A 17734-nucleotide genomic window follows, 5' to 3' on the forward strand; every position below is an offset into this window, starting at 1 on the left:
TCCACACATGTACCTGCCTTCTAATAACACTAAATCAATTTAAAAGAAAACAATTATTTTACTAACATTTTAGGAGCTCCTTCCAGAGCAGATACATCCAGGAAAAAAAGAATGAAAGACAGGCAGTGGTGGCACATGCCTTTAATTCCAGCAGAGGTAGGCGGATCTCTGAGTTCAAGGCCAGCTTGGTCTACAGAGCTAGCTCCAGGATGGCCAGAGATAACCTGTCTCTAAAAACTAGAGAGAGAGAGAGAGAGAGAGAGAGAGAGAGAGAGAGAGAGAGAGAGAGAGAGAGAGAGAGAGAGAGAGAGAGAGAGAGAGAGAGAGAGAGAGAGAGAGAGAGAGAAAGAGACACAGACACAGACACAGAGAGACAGAGACAAAGAGGACACAGAGACACAGAGATAGACAGAGAGACAGTGACAGAGAGACAGAGAAAGAGAAAACTAGAGAGTGGGAGGAGATCTGGTATTGAGTGCTGCTGTCTTCTTTAATAGTTGGTAACTGAGAAAAATTACTCTGCCTTCTTAAGACTGTTTTCTTTTTCCTTAAAATTGTTTAAAGTGTGTATATGTTGTATCTGTGTTTGAGCATGTCCTGGAGCTGAGCCCCTTGCAGGTGCTTGTGAGCCACCTGATGTGGACACTGGGAACCAAGCCCAGATCCTCTGGGAAAGCTGTACATGAACCCAACTGCTGAGCCATCTCTCTAGCCTGGCCTTCCCATTTATAACTTCAAAAAGAACATCCTTTACAAGTCTATACAGAAAATTAAATAATCAACTAATATACCTAGAGCACATAGCCAGCTATAGGAATTCCCATTCTTTTTCTTTTCCTGAACAACAACAACTTAAAAAAAAAAAACTAAATTAAAAAAATGTATTTGATAATAGAATATACTTATTCACCTGGAAACAAATATGCAAGTTGCAATTGAAATCTGCATAAGTAACAAACTAAGGATTTACCTTTATTTTATTATTATTTTATTTATTTACATTCTACTCAGTGCCCCCCTCCTCAGTGTCCCATCTCACAGTTCCTCATCCCATTCCTCCTCCCCTTTGCCTCTGAGAGGGTGCTCCCCAGCCCAGTATCAGGCCTCCCGCTTTCCTGGGGTCTCAAGTCTCTCTAGGATTAAGCACATTTTTTCCCACTGATGTCTGACCAGGCAGAACTCTGTTATATTTGTGCCTGGGAGGGTCATGTGGGGAGTGTCAGACCAGCCCATGTATGCTCCTGGTTTATGGCTCAGTCTCTGGGAGCTCCCTAGGGTCAGGGTTAATTGAGACTGCTGGTCTTGCTATGAGGTGGCTTCTCCTTCAGCTTTTTCAATCTTCCCCCTAATTCAACCACAGGGGTCCCTGACTTCGGTCCAATGGTTGGGTGTAAGTATCTGCTTCTGACTCAGTCAGCTGCTGGTAGGGCCTCTCAGAGGACAGCCATGCCAGGCTCCTGTCTGTAAGCACACCACACCATCAGTCATAGTGTCAGGCCTTGGTGCCCTCCTATGAGAAGGATCCCAAGTTGGGTCGGTTATTGGACTGCATTTCCCCAGTCTCTTCTCCACTTTCGTCCCTGCAGATCTTTTAGACAGGAACAGTTCTGGGTCAGAAATTTTGACTGTGGGTTAGTAACACAGTCCCTTCACTTGAGGCCTTGTCTATCAACTTGAGGTGGACTCTTCGAATTCCCTCTCCCCAATGTTGGGCATTTTGGCTAAGGTCACCCCCCTTGAGTCCTTAGAGTCTCCCACCTCCTGGGTCTCTGGTACTTTCTAGAGGATCCCCCAACACCCCTCCCCCCAATGCTGCTTACCTCCATTCATTCATTCTCTTGGCCCTCTGGGCTTCTCTCCTGTCCCTACCCCCACCCCACATACCTGATCTTGTCCTCCTTTTCCCCTCCCACTCCCCTCTCCCACCCAGTTCTGTCCCTCCCTTTGCCCTCTGATTTCTTCTCCCTCCCTAGTGGGATTGAAATATCCTCACTTGGGCCCTATGGCTTGTTAACCTTAACCTTATCGAGTTCTGTGGGTTGTATCCTGGGTATTCTTTGGCTTTTTTTTTTTTTTTTTTTTTTTTTTGGCTAATATCCATTTATTAGTGAGTACATTAGTACCATGCATGTCCTTTTGGGTCTGAGTTACCTACCTCACTCAGGATGATATATTCTAGGTTCATCCATTTGCCTGCAAATTTATGATGTCCTTGTTTTTAATAGCTGAATAGTAGTCCATTCTTTAAATGAACCACCTTTTCTGTATCCATTCTGGAACTGAGAGACATCTGGGTGGTTTCTAGCTTCTGGCTAATACAAACAAGGCTGCTATGAACTTGGTGGAACACCTGTCCTTGTGGTATGGTGGGGCATCTTTTGGGTATGTGTCCAGGAGCGGTATAGCTGGGCCTTCAGGTAGAACTATTTCCAGTTATCTGAGGAGCCACCAGATTGATTTCCAGAGTGGTTGTACCAGTTTGCAATGCTACCAGCCATGGAGGAGTGTTCCTCTTTCTCCACATCCTCTCCAGCATGTGCTGTCACTTGAGTTTTTGATCTTAGCCATTCTGACCAGTGTGAAGTAGAATCCTAGAATTGTTTTTGATTTGCACTTCTCTGATGACTAAGGACTTTGAACATTTCCTTATGTGCTTCTTGGCCACTCGAGAGTCTTCTGTTGTGAATTCTCTGTTTAGCTTTGAACCCCATTTTTATTGGGTTATTTGGTTTTTTGTTTTGGCTTTGCTTATTTGTTTGTTTTTGGAGGGTAACTTCTTGAGTTCTTTCTATGTTTTGGATTTTAGCCCTCTGTCTAATGTAGGGTTAGTGAAACTTTTTTTCCAATCTGTAGGTTGCTGACTTGTCCTATTGACAATGTCCTTTGCCTTACAGAAGATTTTCAGTTTCTTGAGGTCCCATTTACCAATTGTTGATCTTAGAGCCTGAGCCACTGGTGTTCTGTTGATGAAATTTCGCCCTGTGCCAATGAGTTTGAGGCTCTTTCCCACCTTCTCTTCTATGAGGTTCAGTATATCTGGTTTTATGTTGAGGTCCTTGATCCTGTTGGACTTGAGCTTTGTGCAAGGTGATAAGAATGGATCGATTTTCATTCTCCTGCATACAGTTAGGCCAACACTGTTGTTGAAGATGCTTCCCTTTTACCACTGTATATTTCTGGCTTCTTTGTTAAAGATGTAGTGTCCATATGTGTGTGGGTTTACTTCTGGACCTTCAGTTCTAGTCCATCGATGGACTGTCTGTCTGTGTACCCGAACCATGCAGTTTTTATCACTATTGCTCTGTACTCAGATGTGGTGATTCCCCTGCTAGTTCTTTTATTGTTGAGAATTGTTTTGGCTACCCTGGGTTTTTTGTTTTTCCATATGAAGTTGATAATTGCTCATTCCATGTCTCCGAAGAGTTGGGTTGGGATTTTGATGTGGATTGCATTGAATTTGTAGATGGCTGTTGGTAAGATGGCCATTTTCACTATGTTAATCCTACTAATCCATGAACATGGGAGAGCTTTCCATCTTCTTTGATTTCTTACTTTAACCAGCAATTTTACATCTCAAATATAATGACAGAACACATAATTGTAATATCCAGAAACCTCCATAAAGTAATAAAAATTAAATGCACACTCTGTAAATTTGATGACCAACCAAAACAATAGAAGCCTAACTTTTTTGGATTTTTGAGACAGGGTTTCTCTGTGTAGCCCTGGCTGTCCTGGAACTCACTCTGTAGACCAGGCTGGCCTCAATCTCAGAAATCCACCTGCCTCTGCCTCCCAAGTGCTGGAATTAAAGGCGTGCACCACCACTGCCTGGCTGGAAACCTAACTTTTACATGGTGTGTTGAAGACAATGCTGGAGAAAGACAGGTTAGCGCTTATCCTGACAAAGGGGGAATCTCTTATCCCAGCCTGATCTCTGCTTGGCAGATGTTAGTGTGTTCAAGGGCAGGTTGTTCTGCATGGACTATAGAGTCAGTGGCACGGTCACATAGGTGGGGCCCCCAGCCCAAGGCTCTGTGACAGGACAGATCTGTCAAACCTCCTCTATGACAGACATAATGTCAGTCATAATAGCGTGTCAGACAAATAACTGACACCATTCCCCTGGTGGCCAGCTTCTAGGGTAAAATCCGTGTAAAGATGTTGTCAAGATGGCATCAGGATTCCTGAACACACCATCATCAGGGAACTTCACAAGTTCCCATTGATGAAACATCAGGTGCTCCCTTTATAAAGCTGTATGGTATAACTACATACTGTCAGGGTTCTGGACTCTTTAGTCATTTGTCAGCCTGCCTGATACTTCAAATGTCTGAAAAGGCAAGGTAAGATAGGAATTGGAAGAGGAGAGGAAAAGGAGAGGAGGGGAGAAGGAAAAGCCAGAGAGAAAGAGGGGGAGGAGGAGATGAGAAAAAGAGAGAAGAAAAAGCAAGAGAGAGGAGAGCAAGGCAGGAGAGAGAGAGAGAGAGAGAGAGAGAGAGAGAGAGAGAGAGAGAGAGAGAGAGAACAATTAAAAGCCTAGTCCCTACACCTGGGAGGCTGAGGCAAGAACACAGACTTGAGAGTCAAGCCTGGCCTCAGCTTTGGAAGACCTTGCTTTGGAAAAAGGAAATTTTTCTGAGGCTGAGGAGATGGCAGCACTGGCTGCCTTTCCAGAGAACTGGGATTCGATTCCTAGCACGTGCCTGGTGGCTCAGAACAGTCTGTGAATCCGGTTCCAGGGGATTTAGAGACATCCAGAATCAGACACCCTCTTCTGGCTTCCGTGGGCACCAGGCACACACATGGTACAGAGAGACAGATGCAGGCCAAACCACCCATACAAAAACATTAAGAAAAAGGTTTTAAGTTCTGGCTGGTGGGTAGCTCGGTGGGTAAGGCCATGCAACCATGAGGACCTGAGTTTGGATCCCTAGAGCCTACGTAAAGCCAGACGCAGTAATAAATACACATCTGTAATTACATAGGCCAGATGCAGTGGTGCGCATCTGTAATTACATAAGCCAGATGCAGTAGTGCACATCTGTAACTGCAGCACACCTATGGCAGTACTAGAGGCAGAGACGGGAGAATCCCTGTAAGCTCCTGGGTCAGCTGTCCAATGCACACAACAAAACAACAGGCCCTGTCCCACATAAGGTAGAAGGTGAGGACCGACAACCAACACTGTCCTCTGACCTCCACATGCACACCATGACACACCCATACGCACATGCAGACACTTGAGCACACATATGCATGTACATGCACAAAGAAAAAAAATGTTCTCTTTAAAGATACGAGTAAAGATAAGAAAGCACAAGAGGAAAATCCAAGTCAGACGGCAACTAGCCAAGGTCCCCAGATCAGTAGAAATAAAAAGAGTCTGAGATTTCACGCATGGTTTGTATTGGCATTGAAATGTATATTGCGGTATTCTTCATAATGAATGAACCTCCTGAATTTTGTTATAGATTAACATGGAACAGATATGCTACCCACTACACTTAGACCATCTGTGTGGTTGGGGAGAGAATTGCTAGATGGCGGTAGAATTTGGCTAGAATTCCATACATTTCAGGAGGAAAACATGACCCAAGGTTCAGTCACTTGGGTATCAATCAAACAAGCTCTATTTAGAGAGCTAAGTTTTGTATATGTGTGGGGTGGGTGTATTCATTTTGTATAGAAATTGTTGTCCATTGTGTGAGTTGTATTCTCTTTCGATCTAGAAGTGCTTCAGACAAAGCTACATGTAAAACACTTGCCTAGAATATACAGGGTCCAGAGCTCAATCTACACAGGAAAAGAAGGAAGAAAAGAAAGAAGAAAGGAGGAAAGGAGAGGCAGAACAAGGCATAGAGGGAGGGACACGATGTTTGGCATTTCCTTCCTATCTCACCGACCATATGCTTCAGATATTTTTATACTGTCCATATCCCAAAATGTTAGTTACCTACCGACAGGTGGCCCATGAACATGTATTTCTTAGAGACGGCAACATTTTAAGTAGACAAAGAACTGGATAAAGGAAATGAAATGGGATATGAATGTGCTCAAATTACTAATGCGGAAAAATAGAGATTCTCTGGAAATTTAATTGACCTCTGCTCTTTAGGTACGTCTCACCTAGGGGCAGACGACAGACAGAGTAACAGAACATTGGAGGAACAGCAATGGAGACCAGTGCAGATGACATAGCCCAGGGCCTCTCCCGTTCTGACAGGTGAATACCTCTTGGTGTGAGTTACAGGCATCACGGGCATGGGCCTCAAAGAGAAGGAAGTCGTGCTCGGAAATCTGAGTAAAAACTATCTCCAATTTTTACAGGAAATACACTCCCTATTCAAAAGCAGAAAGAGAATAGATATCTAAGAGTTGGCAGAATTTAGATGTCCCAGAGCAGAGATGAAAGGAGTCTAGCTAACAGAGTTCATGATTCTATTACCAGTCCCCACTTTTATATTGTTAAATAATAGATGTTTGTGTCTTAGTTAAAATAGACTTTATAGCTACATGCCATCTGCATTACTATTTTCATCATGGCAACATCTTTGAAGACTACATTTGATGTTGAAAAAGAATATCTGCCTTTAGATCTGTTTCCTATGAAAATGAAAAAAAAATCATAAGGAAGAAGAGAGCACAAACGCAGGTGCTAAGAAAAATTCTCAATGGACAGAAATGAGCTACAAAGTCCCTGATGGTCCTTGAAAACTATTGTGATGTCAGGACACCGAGGATGAGTTTATGGATTGCTCATGCACACACAGAATGACTCGGGCACATTGCTCAGCTAGGAAATTCAATTTCTGCATTTCTGTTCCTCACTTGGAACAAGCAATACCGACTTAATCACGGATGGATAAATGACACCAGAGACTCAGAAAGGGACATATAAAAAAGGTTTTGACCACATGGAACAAAAGATTTTTTTTCTAACGAGGACAGTTATAAATAGCTGATGAGTCTGAGGAAGTGGCCTGCTGGAGTGGTCACTTGGAGTTCCGTTATTTTACTATTTATGCCCCTGAAGGCGGCAGCAGCATGATGGAGAATACTAAATGCTGTCACTTGGAAAACTGGGCTAAAAGTTAGAGTCATAGAAAAAGAGTTCAACTTCACCTGGGCCTTGGGAAAACTGGATGTCGTCTACAGAATAACTCAAGTAACATAGCCCTCTTCCTCCATTCAAATTGCCAGTTAAATTCGGTTCTAAATCCTCTTCAGAGTGGAGACACCACAGTCAGGGATGTATTTGACTCTGGAGATCACAGAAGGCGCCCCTGCTCACAAACATACCAGATCACCATCCTTGAGTGGCATGGAGTCCTCAAAGAAATTTCTTAAACTCCCATTCTTCACAGGTCAGAGAGCTAAATCCAGACTTTGTGGCAAAGAATAGGGGCTGTGCAGCTACCCTCACTAGGTTCAGATCTTGGTTTCACAGATACATGGTCCAGGGAAAGTTAGTTACGTCTTTGTGCAGGAGTTAATCCATTTACAATATAACAATTGCAGTAACGCGTACACCATAGAGGTCTGGAAAGGTTACATAGTTCATGTGAAGCTACTTAGGAAAATACAAGTATTCATGCCATGCTGACTTCCATATAAATAATCTTTTGTAGTTTTCAACTTCTCTTCACCTAGTCAGTTATTCTGCCATGTTCTTTCTTACAGAGGTTGCATCTGACACAATTTTCTGATGTCTCCCTTTCTTTATCTTTCATTCTATGCCACTCTTTGCCAAATAAACACAAGGAACCTAACCAGGAAGGCAAAGAGCTCTCAGTCTCCCAGCATATTTATTGTCAAGCTTTTGCTTATGTCAGCTGTGACATTTCAGCTACTGTTTACAGTCGCAAAAAGGGAAAGAAAACCATGCTGGGCAATTGATAATGTGTGTTTTTTCCATCACTGCTTGGAATCCTGGACTTTAGGGAATGGTCAGAGCAGCTTCAGGTGTGATTTGGAAAGCAGAAGCAAAATTCATTCAGGTAGGGGCTAGCGAGATGGCTCAGCAGATAAGAGCACTGACTACTCTTCCGAAGGCCCTGAGTTCGGATCCCAGCAACCACATGGTGGCTCACAACCACCCATAATGAGATCTGACACCCTCTTCTGGTGCGTCTGAAGACAGCTACAGTGTATTACGCCGGAGTGAGCGGGGCTGTCCTGAGTTCAATTCCCAGCAGCCACACACATGATGGCTCACAGCCATCTGTACAGCTACAGTATACTCATACACATAAAAAAATAATAATAATAAATCTTAAAAAAAAAGTACTCATGAGAGAATCGACTTTCCGGAGTCTGTTCCTTCAGGCTCCAAATCCAAGTCTTCACTTCTCAGCCCCATTTCCTGAGGCGTGTTCTGCCTGCCTGTTGACATTCCACCTTGAGACTTTGCCTAATCTGGTCTCTCCTGCTTTCACTTAGCAGATGATTTGAAATACACTTATATGTCATCTTGCTATTACAGGACATCTTGTTATTAGGTGTTCTTGGAAGGGGGTAGGGGGAAGGATTGTAGGAGCCTAAGGGTTTGAGGACATCATGATAATGACATGAATCGACTAAGCAAGGCTCATAGGGGATCATGGAGACTGAATTGACAATCCTGGACTGCCACACACACTCGTCTACTCCAGCCATATCCGAAATATCGGGAGTAAAAGCCTAATTAGGATTAGAGGCAATAAGGATCCAAAAGGAGTTCTGTGCCTCCTGGATATTCAGACAGTCGCTGGTATCTCCTAACTCAGACGTGTTCCAGATTAGTTTTTCCAATAGTCAACACGCCCTCTTATTTAGGCATAAAGGTACCCCAAGAAATGATTCGTAAATGGCTAAGATTGGGCATCATTTCCTGGCCAGCACAATGTTTCCAAAATATCCTAATTCAATTCCTGTCCTTAGCTTGGAATTTCTCACAAGGAATCTGCCTTATCAGATAGAATGTTCTCAGAGTTAGCGACAGAGGTCAGGCACCATTGCTTACTGTTAACACAGTTAAAATTCTCAGGGCAGTCCCACAGAAGTAAGAACTGTTTTACATACTAGAGAATAATCTCGAAGGGCTTCCCTCACTCAAGGACATTTGCTAAAAGTGTTAGGTCGGAACTTCCCAGTGCTTGCCTCCAGCAGAACCAGAGAATTAGCATAGGAATACCAAAATGCCTCGACAGGGAGGGCCCCACTCCTCTTCTGCCTGCTTCACACCTGGCTACCAGACCCTACTGACCTTGGTGTGGTGGTCACTTGCCTACGCAACCTCAGTCTTGCGCCCCCTTGCTGTAACCCCCTGCCTGCCTATGTGACTCTTGTCATCTGCCCTGCTTGCTGTATGCTATTTAAGCCTGAATTTCACCTTGTACAAATACATTCAGATTCACCACACCCTTGTGTCGAGTCTGTTTGTCATCCGCCGACTTATTGCCCACCTGACCAGAATTCTCATCTCGTGGAAGTTGGGGTCCCTGCAACGAACCCGGTCCGCGGCACTGGACCCTGTATGGGTCTAAGCTAGGTCTTCTGCATATATATTGCATAGCTTGGTGTTCTTGTTGGACTTCTAACACTGGGAGTGGGGAGTGTCTCTGACTCTTGCCTGCTCTGTGGCACCCTTTGCCTCCTACTGGGTTGCATTGTCTGGGTTTCATATGAGGGTTTGTGTGGAGCGCTGCTGCCGCACCTTAAAGATGGCGCCTGCCATTCTTCTGCTAAGGAGTAAACAAGTCCTTATTTGGCAAGAGGGTTGCACCTGCCAGTGGCCTGATCTTTTGTCATGACTCTGTAGCCAATGATAGCGCAAGACGTGGTATGGGCTCATGGGCAGTCCTATGAAGGGTATTTAAGCAGCACTCATGGACCATTTCGGGGCACACCCTTGATTCTCATGTAACTAACAGCTCCTGAGTAAACTGTTGCTGGAAGGAACTGGTGTGCTAGTCTTTCTTCCCTGCTGGTCAGGGTGATTGGCGCGGCACAGGTTTATGTCTAATCTTACTGTAACTTGTTATGCCGTGTTCAGTTGATATCTCTGGAAGGCCTGCTCCTTTCTGAAGGGAAATGAAAGAGGAGTGAATCTGAGGAAGCAGGGAGGTTGTGGGGTGGGGTGCTGTGAAGAGTGGAGGGAGGGAGGGAAACTATGTTCAGAATCTAATATATGAGAGAAGAAGAATAAAAGAAAAGAATCAGGTGGATTCATCATCCATGGATATGATGGAGACCTGAGGTAGTAAACTTGTCTCAACTCACAGTTGGGAGGTTCTAGTCCATGGATGGGTTGGACTTGTGGGACATCACAGCTGGAGGTCCGTGGGAGGACAGTCACTTACAGCACAGATGTATTGGGGAAAGAGAAAGAAAGTAGTTTTCCACGGTCACCTTCAGGGTTATCCTCCAGTGACAGAGAGATCTCCCTTGAGGCTCCACCTGTTATCATTTCTACCAGTCTGGAAGCAAAACCTTAAATACCTTAGGGCGTTCTAGACCCAAACACACCACACCAAGTATTTTCTGCTGTTTTTCTTAGTATCATACTAATATTTCAGTATTGTAAAAGTCTAAATTACATGTATTATAAACTACCTGGAAAGTTATTAATTGAATTAATTTTCTATCAGTTATGAATGAGAAACAAAAAGCCACTTGGAAATGCATAACTTCCCATTAAGAAACCTATATAGATTTATGTTTGGTTGCATGATTTCCCAATTCCCTAATGACTTACAAAGCTGAGTCTGTTTTGGTTTTGTTTCCTTGAGGAATTTTTATTTTCCCCATAATCTGTCTTGGCCCACCCAACCAGTTTCTAGAAACTTTTAATATAAATTTGAATGAAATGGGTATGGTGGTTTAGGAAGTGACCCTAGGGAAAAGGGGGTAAGACAGAAGAATTGGAGAAACTGGGCTGGAGAGATGCCTCACTAACTGCTCTTGTAGAGTACCTGGGTTCAATGCCCAGCATCCCATGATGACTTACAACCATCTATAACTCCAGTCCTCAGGGACCTAATACTAATACTTTCTACAGACTTCCCGTTGCACCAGGCACACCTGTGGTATACAGACAAACATGTAGAGAAACACACGCACTAAAGTAAATATAATTCTTTGAAAAAGATGAGCTACGGAGAAATGAATAAGAACATCTGAAGGGGCTAATAAATTTGCGGTTCTTTTTGTCCCTTTTCTTCCCTAAGAGGCACAAACCTATTTTCTTAGAAATAGGATATTTTTCTTAATATGAGTTGAGGTCTTATTGCAACTTGATATTTGTTTGATATCCTTGGGAAGCCGGTCCTTTTCTGAAGATAGATATAGGAGGAGTGGGTAGGGAGGGAGTTGGGGAGAGGGATTAGGAGAAGAGGGAGGAAAAACTTGGATCGGGATGACATATATGATAGGAGAACAAATTTTTTAAAATGTAATAAAAGAAACAGGCTGTTTTTCTGTACAAGAAATTACTTCACCTTATTCCCCCAATTACTCTAAAGGGATTTAGATAAAAGATGAATAGTTCTTATCTATCTCACTCCCAAATTTATTATTTTGTCAGGACAAGGTTAGATGGCTCTGGCACCATCATAATGACAACTTTTATAAAATGCTGTAAGTGATAGCGTTGCTGTCAGTTGTAGGGCGATGAAAATAGTTAGTGTTCTGCCACTCATTCCAGTGTTGACTATTTGAAGTTATAAACCTGGCTGCTCTTGTGGCTTTTAATGTCAAGTCACTCACCGAGGTCATCAAAATGATGACTGTCATCACAGCAGGTCACTCCCTGACCCCGGCTGCCACGTGATGGCTTCTGCTCTAACTAGAACACTTCTTGTTCTAGCTGGAGCTCAGATGGTGGTGCAGCTGGAGCTCAGATGGTGGTGCAGCTGGAGCTCGATGCTGGTCTAGCTCAAGCTCAGATGTTGCTGGTATTACTGTTCTCGTTCTCAACTCTAGCGACAGACCTCGAACTAAAAAGAGTTTATTGGGCAGGATCTTGAAGTAGTGTGGAGAGTAAACTTGGGGCATGGAGCCTAAGGGGTACTCTACTGCCCTACCATCAGCCCCAGGGTAATCCATTTTAGCAAACAAGCCAAACTCCCATCAGTGAGGACTGATGAGAGACACATACAGTCTGAAAAGGCAAGTTCCCTTTTACATGTACTATCTTCACTACTCCATAAAATGGCAAGAGCAAATCTGAGTGGTTATTGTGTAAGCCCATTTGTGAAGTGAAGATTCTTTAACTGGTCAACTTCTATTTTTTTTTTTTATACCTGCCCCTCTCGTCAGCCATCTCTGTACCTATGTGAAATGAAATTAAAAGGTCTGGAGACGTCATTGGCTGAACGGAAATGCTTGAATGCACATGGAATGTATTTGGACATATTTGGTACCCAATTTCTTTTTAAGTATAAAAATAAACTCAGAAGCAGGCTATGAATTGAATACAAAACACTCTTTGTCAGAGGGAGGAGCAGGCTGCCTGCCAGTGTACAATGCCAACTTCAAGTAAGCCAGCTGAGGGAGGGAGAACCCGAGAGGAGAGGGAGAGCCCACACAGCCTGTGAAAAGAGATGATTCTTCTCAGTGGGGAAGAGACAGGCAGCCCTGCAGCCCTGGCCATCCTGATAATGCCAACAACCAACCCATCCCCAAGTCAGATTCAATAGGGTCCAGAGGTGACCTCCTACCCCCCATCTTCCCTTTCTAAGAGTCTGATGATTCTTTCATCATCAGCTAGGGAGGAATAAGAAGCAGACCTGAATGATGGTGCCCATGAGCAGCAGTTCCCTGCCCCAGGAAAGAGCAGAAAGGGACTCATCAGTTGCCAGTACAATAGCCTTAGTGATGCATCATGGGGCTTGGCTGTATCTGCTGCAATTTTGGGGAATTCATTAGAAAGGTCAATAGTGATGCCAAAATGCAAAAGGCTGACCAGACATTAGAGTTCTACCCTTTCATTTACACTCTGTTTATGTATTTGCCTGTCAAGATGTCAGTACATCTGATAAATTCTCATCCTCTTTCGCCCTCCCTCTCCTCCTTTCCCACGTCTTCTCTTTATTTATACTCTGAGTTTTAAATAGTTCCTAAAAATAAAAAAGGAAATTGTTTGGGAAGAGGAAGGGAACTGGTAGTTCTTATAGCTGGTAGAGAGTTTCCTCAAGGGGTTCAAAGTAGCCCTGTTGTCAAAATGACTGGTAGTCTAGCTGGTGGCTAACAGGGATTGCTCAGTCAGCAGCTCCAGCCCCAGGATAGCCAAGCACAAAGGACGAGAGTGACAAATGTCAATCAATTGAATATTTAAACAGCCTGGCCTTGGCAATGGAAAAGTATATCGTAAAGGAGGCTAATAGCAAAGATTTACTAAACGTTCTTAACATTATCCAACAGTGCTTGACACTTAGTCAAACACTAACAGAGAACATTGGGTCCCTTCCTATTCATCTCTCTCCAAATCACTTTAAAACTAAAACATGCTAATCTATTATCTTAATAAAGTAATTAAGATACTTTAACCCATTAGATTAAAAAAGAACAAAATATTTGATAAAATGCCAATCTTGGAGGGAATATGGTGAAACTATAGATTGCTGCCATCTACACAAGTGCAATATTCTCTGCATCTTAAAATATTCATACCTGGGCTGGAGAGATGGCTCAGTGGTTAAGAGCACTGACTGCTCTTCCAGAAGTCCTGAGTTCAATTCTCAGCAACCACATGGTGACTCACAACCATCTGTAATGGGATCTGATGCCCTCTTCAGGTGTGTCTGAAGACAGCTACAGTGTACTCATATAAACATAAAATAAGTAAGTACATCTTTAAAAAATATATATCCATACCTGTGCTGGCTAGATTTATGTCAGCTTTATACAAGCTAGAGTTATCTGAGAGGAGGGGACCTCAACTGAGAAAACACCTTCATAAGATGGAGCTGTAGACAAGACTGTAGAACATTTTCTTAACTAGTGATTGATGGTAGAGGGCAGCACATTGTATGTGGTGCCACCCCTGGGATGGTGGTCCTGGGTTCTATAAGAGAGCAGGCTGAGCAAACTATGGGAAGCGAGCCAGTAAGCAACACCCCTCCATGGCCTCTGCACCAGCTCCTGCCTTCAGGTTCCTGCCTGGCTTGAGTTCTTGCCCTGACTTCCCTTCCTGACTTGTTAATGGAAGTGTCAGAGAAAATAAACCCTTTCCTCCCCAAATTGTTTTTGGTTATTAGGTTTTGTTACAGAAATAGAAACTCTAATGAGGATGATACCTTTTGATCTGTCAATTTCTCTTTAGGTATCTGTCCTGAAATGACATTCCAAAGAAGACACATAGATCTTACAGAACTGATTGGTGTTTCTGGCTTTTGTTTTGGATTCTGTAATCAGCAATGACAGAAAATGAGACAAATGCCTTCCAATAGGAGAGGAGATAAGTCAGCTCTGGTTGTCCAGTTCCATTTAATGGAAGATTCTCTCTCTCTCTCTCTCTCTCTCTCTCTCTCTCTCTCTCTCTCTCTCTCTCTCTCTCTCCCCTCTTCCCCTCTCCCCCCCCTCTCTCTCTCTGTGTGTGTGTGTGTGTGTGAGAGAGAGAGAGAGAGAGAAAGAGAGAGAGAGAGAGAAAGAGAGAGAGAGAGACAAACACACCCTTGAGGGTCTCACTTAGTAACCCAGCGTGAAGGCAAGTCTGGAACTCACTTAGGAGTCCAAACTGAGGCTAGCCCAGAGTCCACTCAGTGGCTGAGACTTCTTTCAAGCTCCCAGTGATCCTCCTGCCCCAGCCTGCTTCTTAAAAAGAAGAAAATCACTTGTTTGTGCTTTCTCCCTGATGCATTTATTACTCACAAAGACAAATGTATGGTATCTAGAGAGATGGTTTAGTTAAGAACACTGGCTGCTCTTCCAGAGGACCTGTGTTCAATTCCCAGTACCCACATGGCAGCTCACAACTGTCTATAACTGCAGTTCCAGAAAATCTAACACCCTCACACAGACATACATTCAGACAAAGCACTGATACACATGAGATAAAAATAAGTAAATTTTTAAAGATAAAGTTTACTTGAGAATTAAGTAAATTAATCTTATGAAGAAATTTATGATGCAGCTGAGTATTTTAAATGCATTCTTTCTTGTGGGCATGCTCAGTCGTGAAAGGTACTAAATCAAAAGCAGGAAAATGGGATGAACTTGAAAGTACTTTTCAATTGGCCATATTCACAACACATTTTAGTTTAGTTTTAAAGATTATTCCTTTATGGGGAGGTGAGAAGAGAGAGGGTGCCCTGGGTAGTAGGAAAGAGGAGTTGGGTTTATATGATCAAGACGTGCTATTTGCATATATGAAATTATGAAATATTAAATAAAAGATTCTATTTCAAAACTAGACTTTATCCTATGTGCAAGTCATCGTTTATTTGCTTGGATTCTTTTAGAGTCGGGGTCTCTAGCCTAGGCTTCCTTTTACTAAATACCTGGTGACCTTGAAGCTCTGATCTTCCTGCCTCTACCTCCAGAGTGCTAGGATTATAGGTGGAAGCCTCCAGTTGCGATCTTGCTGTGCTAGAGATTAAACCCAGGACGTCATGCATGCTGAGAAGGCACTCGGCTTAACTGAGCTACAGTCCCCAGCCCATACATTTATTTTAATTGATGTAAAAATAAATTCCTTTTATGGAATGAGTCCTCATATTCGATATGACGTACCTGCCCTACTTAAGAAGGGCATTCAGAGCCAAGTCCCAAGCTGGTACATGCACCTTTGTAACCAAAGTACTTGCTTTTTATAGCAGTTTGCATGTGGGCTATTTGATCCCTTCACACCAGACCTAAATATAAGAAGTCATCTATATGTAAGGGGGGGGGGGAGCTGATGCTTTCATTTTCACAAATAAGAAAATTGTAGCCCTGTCGATTAGTCTGATCAAATTTCTTCCTTCCCCCCTCCCCTCTCCCCTGTTCCCTCTCCCCCTTCACTCCATCTCTCAGTTGTCTCCTGTCATATGATAATTATGATTTTGAGAACGTTAATAGGATTCAGAGAAAAATCACCTTCTGTTACCCGCTTGGGGCTAGCTCGGTCTCTTGGGAGCATCCTTGTCTACAGATGCTTACAGACTTGAAGCCACCTCCTCTTGTTTTGGGTTGCTTGGGGTCTGAAAATTGCTTTCTCCTTGGTAAAATTGGGCAAGAATTGTACAGGATGTGGGAGCAGGCTGGTCCCACAGCATCCTGACAGAGAAAGGGAGAGGAAAAAAGCTGTTCTTGGTTCTCTTGCTTCCTCTTCATCCCCTACAGCTTAGTGTGAGCTCTGAGTAAAACGGGATCCCCTTCATCCTGTAGCTGTTTTTCCTTTAAGTTAAATTTTAACAAAACCTTAAGTAGGTTTTTGTTAAAACCTACCACCGTGCCGGGCGGTGGTGGCGCACACCTTTAATCCCAGCACTTGGGAGGCAGAGACAGGTGGATTTCTGAGTTCGAGGCCAGCCTGGTCTCCAGAGTTCTAGGACAGCCAGGGCTACACAGACAAACCCTGTCTCGAAAAACCAAAAAAAAAAAAAAAACACCTTAAGTCATCTTATTTATATTTTATATTTTGTGTTTTTATTTTTGTCCATTTCAAAACAACCTTGACTCCTTATGTGACTTCCTGCCTTCAAAAGTACCTTTTGGGTTTTGATTGGACTCTTCTGACATCTAATTTGACTCATTTCTGACCTGTCTAATTTGAATGGAAATTGGTTATTTTCTGCTAAGTTTCTTGAGCCCGTCTCCTCTCTCTTCTTAAAGAGAGAAAAATGCAAGTTTCAGGACAGCACCTCAGAATCTTTCAATGAAGTGTTGGCCCCTAGTGGATCAAGAGTGAAAACGCAATTCTTTGGCGGGTCCGGCATTTGGGGAAAGCACATTGAAGGGCAGAAGATATACAAAATGTATGAATAGAAGGAAATCACAGATTATTATCAACAGAACCGACTCCTTGGTCAATTTAAGGCTTAAAAAGGTAAAAAATACAAAATACAAAACTTTAAACTGGGAAAAATAACTATGACATATAAACAGTGGACATCCTTAATGTATAAAGAGCTTTCCACAAATAAACAAACTGTGCCAACTGATGGTTTCCCACAAGTTTCTGTACATAGCATCCACTTGAAAATATAGCATTCTCCTGCATCAGCATTAACTAACCAGAAACATCTTAAAGACAAAAATAACTACAGAGGCAAAGCAACAAATTATCAAAGCTGGTCTAACCTGGCAAGCCCAGGCTGCTGGGGGGATTTCTAAGTATAAAGGGTCACATATGCACATGATTTTAAATGGGTTGATTTAATTTTACAAAGATGCCAAATTCTCCAAAGTAAGCTAAATTCACCCAAGTACAAAACAATAATATTTAAACCTTTAAGTCTTCTTCCAGGGAAACCACAGAAACATATTCTAAAATGTGTCTGTAAACGTCCATGTCCCTAGCTGGTTCAGCTCTTCGTCGGGAGAAAAGGACTGGTGAGCAGTGTGAACAGGGCATTGCTTGCTGCCAAGCCTGACAACCTGAGTTTGATCCTAGGAACCCACATGATGGCAGGAGACAGATGAAGTCCACAAGCATCCACAAACATACATAATTAAGTACATGAAAACACCTAATTTTAGCTGGGCGGTGGTGGCACATGCCTTTAATCCCAGCACTTGGGAGGCAGAGGCAGACGGATTTCTGAGTTTG

At 43.1% G+C, this 17734-nt stretch overlaps 1 long non-coding RNA gene across 1 annotated transcript; it reads left to right on the forward strand.

The window, feature by feature from the left end:
* The first annotated feature begins 4161 nt into the window (after window positions 1–4161).
* LOC116071313 lies at window positions 4162–6330 on the forward strand. The gene is made up of 2 exons (XR_004110818.1): window positions 4162–4240; window positions 6119–6330. It is a non-coding gene; the product is annotated as an uncharacterized LOC116071313 (long non-coding RNA).
* The last annotated feature ends 11404 nt before the right edge of the window (window positions 6331–17734 follow it).

This window comes from Mastomys coucha, unplaced genomic scaffold (assembly GCF_008632895.1).
Source record: "Mastomys coucha isolate ucsf_1 unplaced genomic scaffold, UCSF_Mcou_1 pScaffold1, whole genome shotgun sequence".
In the NCBI taxonomy this organism is placed as follows: domain Eukaryota; kingdom Metazoa; phylum Chordata; class Mammalia; order Rodentia; family Muridae; genus Mastomys; species Mastomys coucha.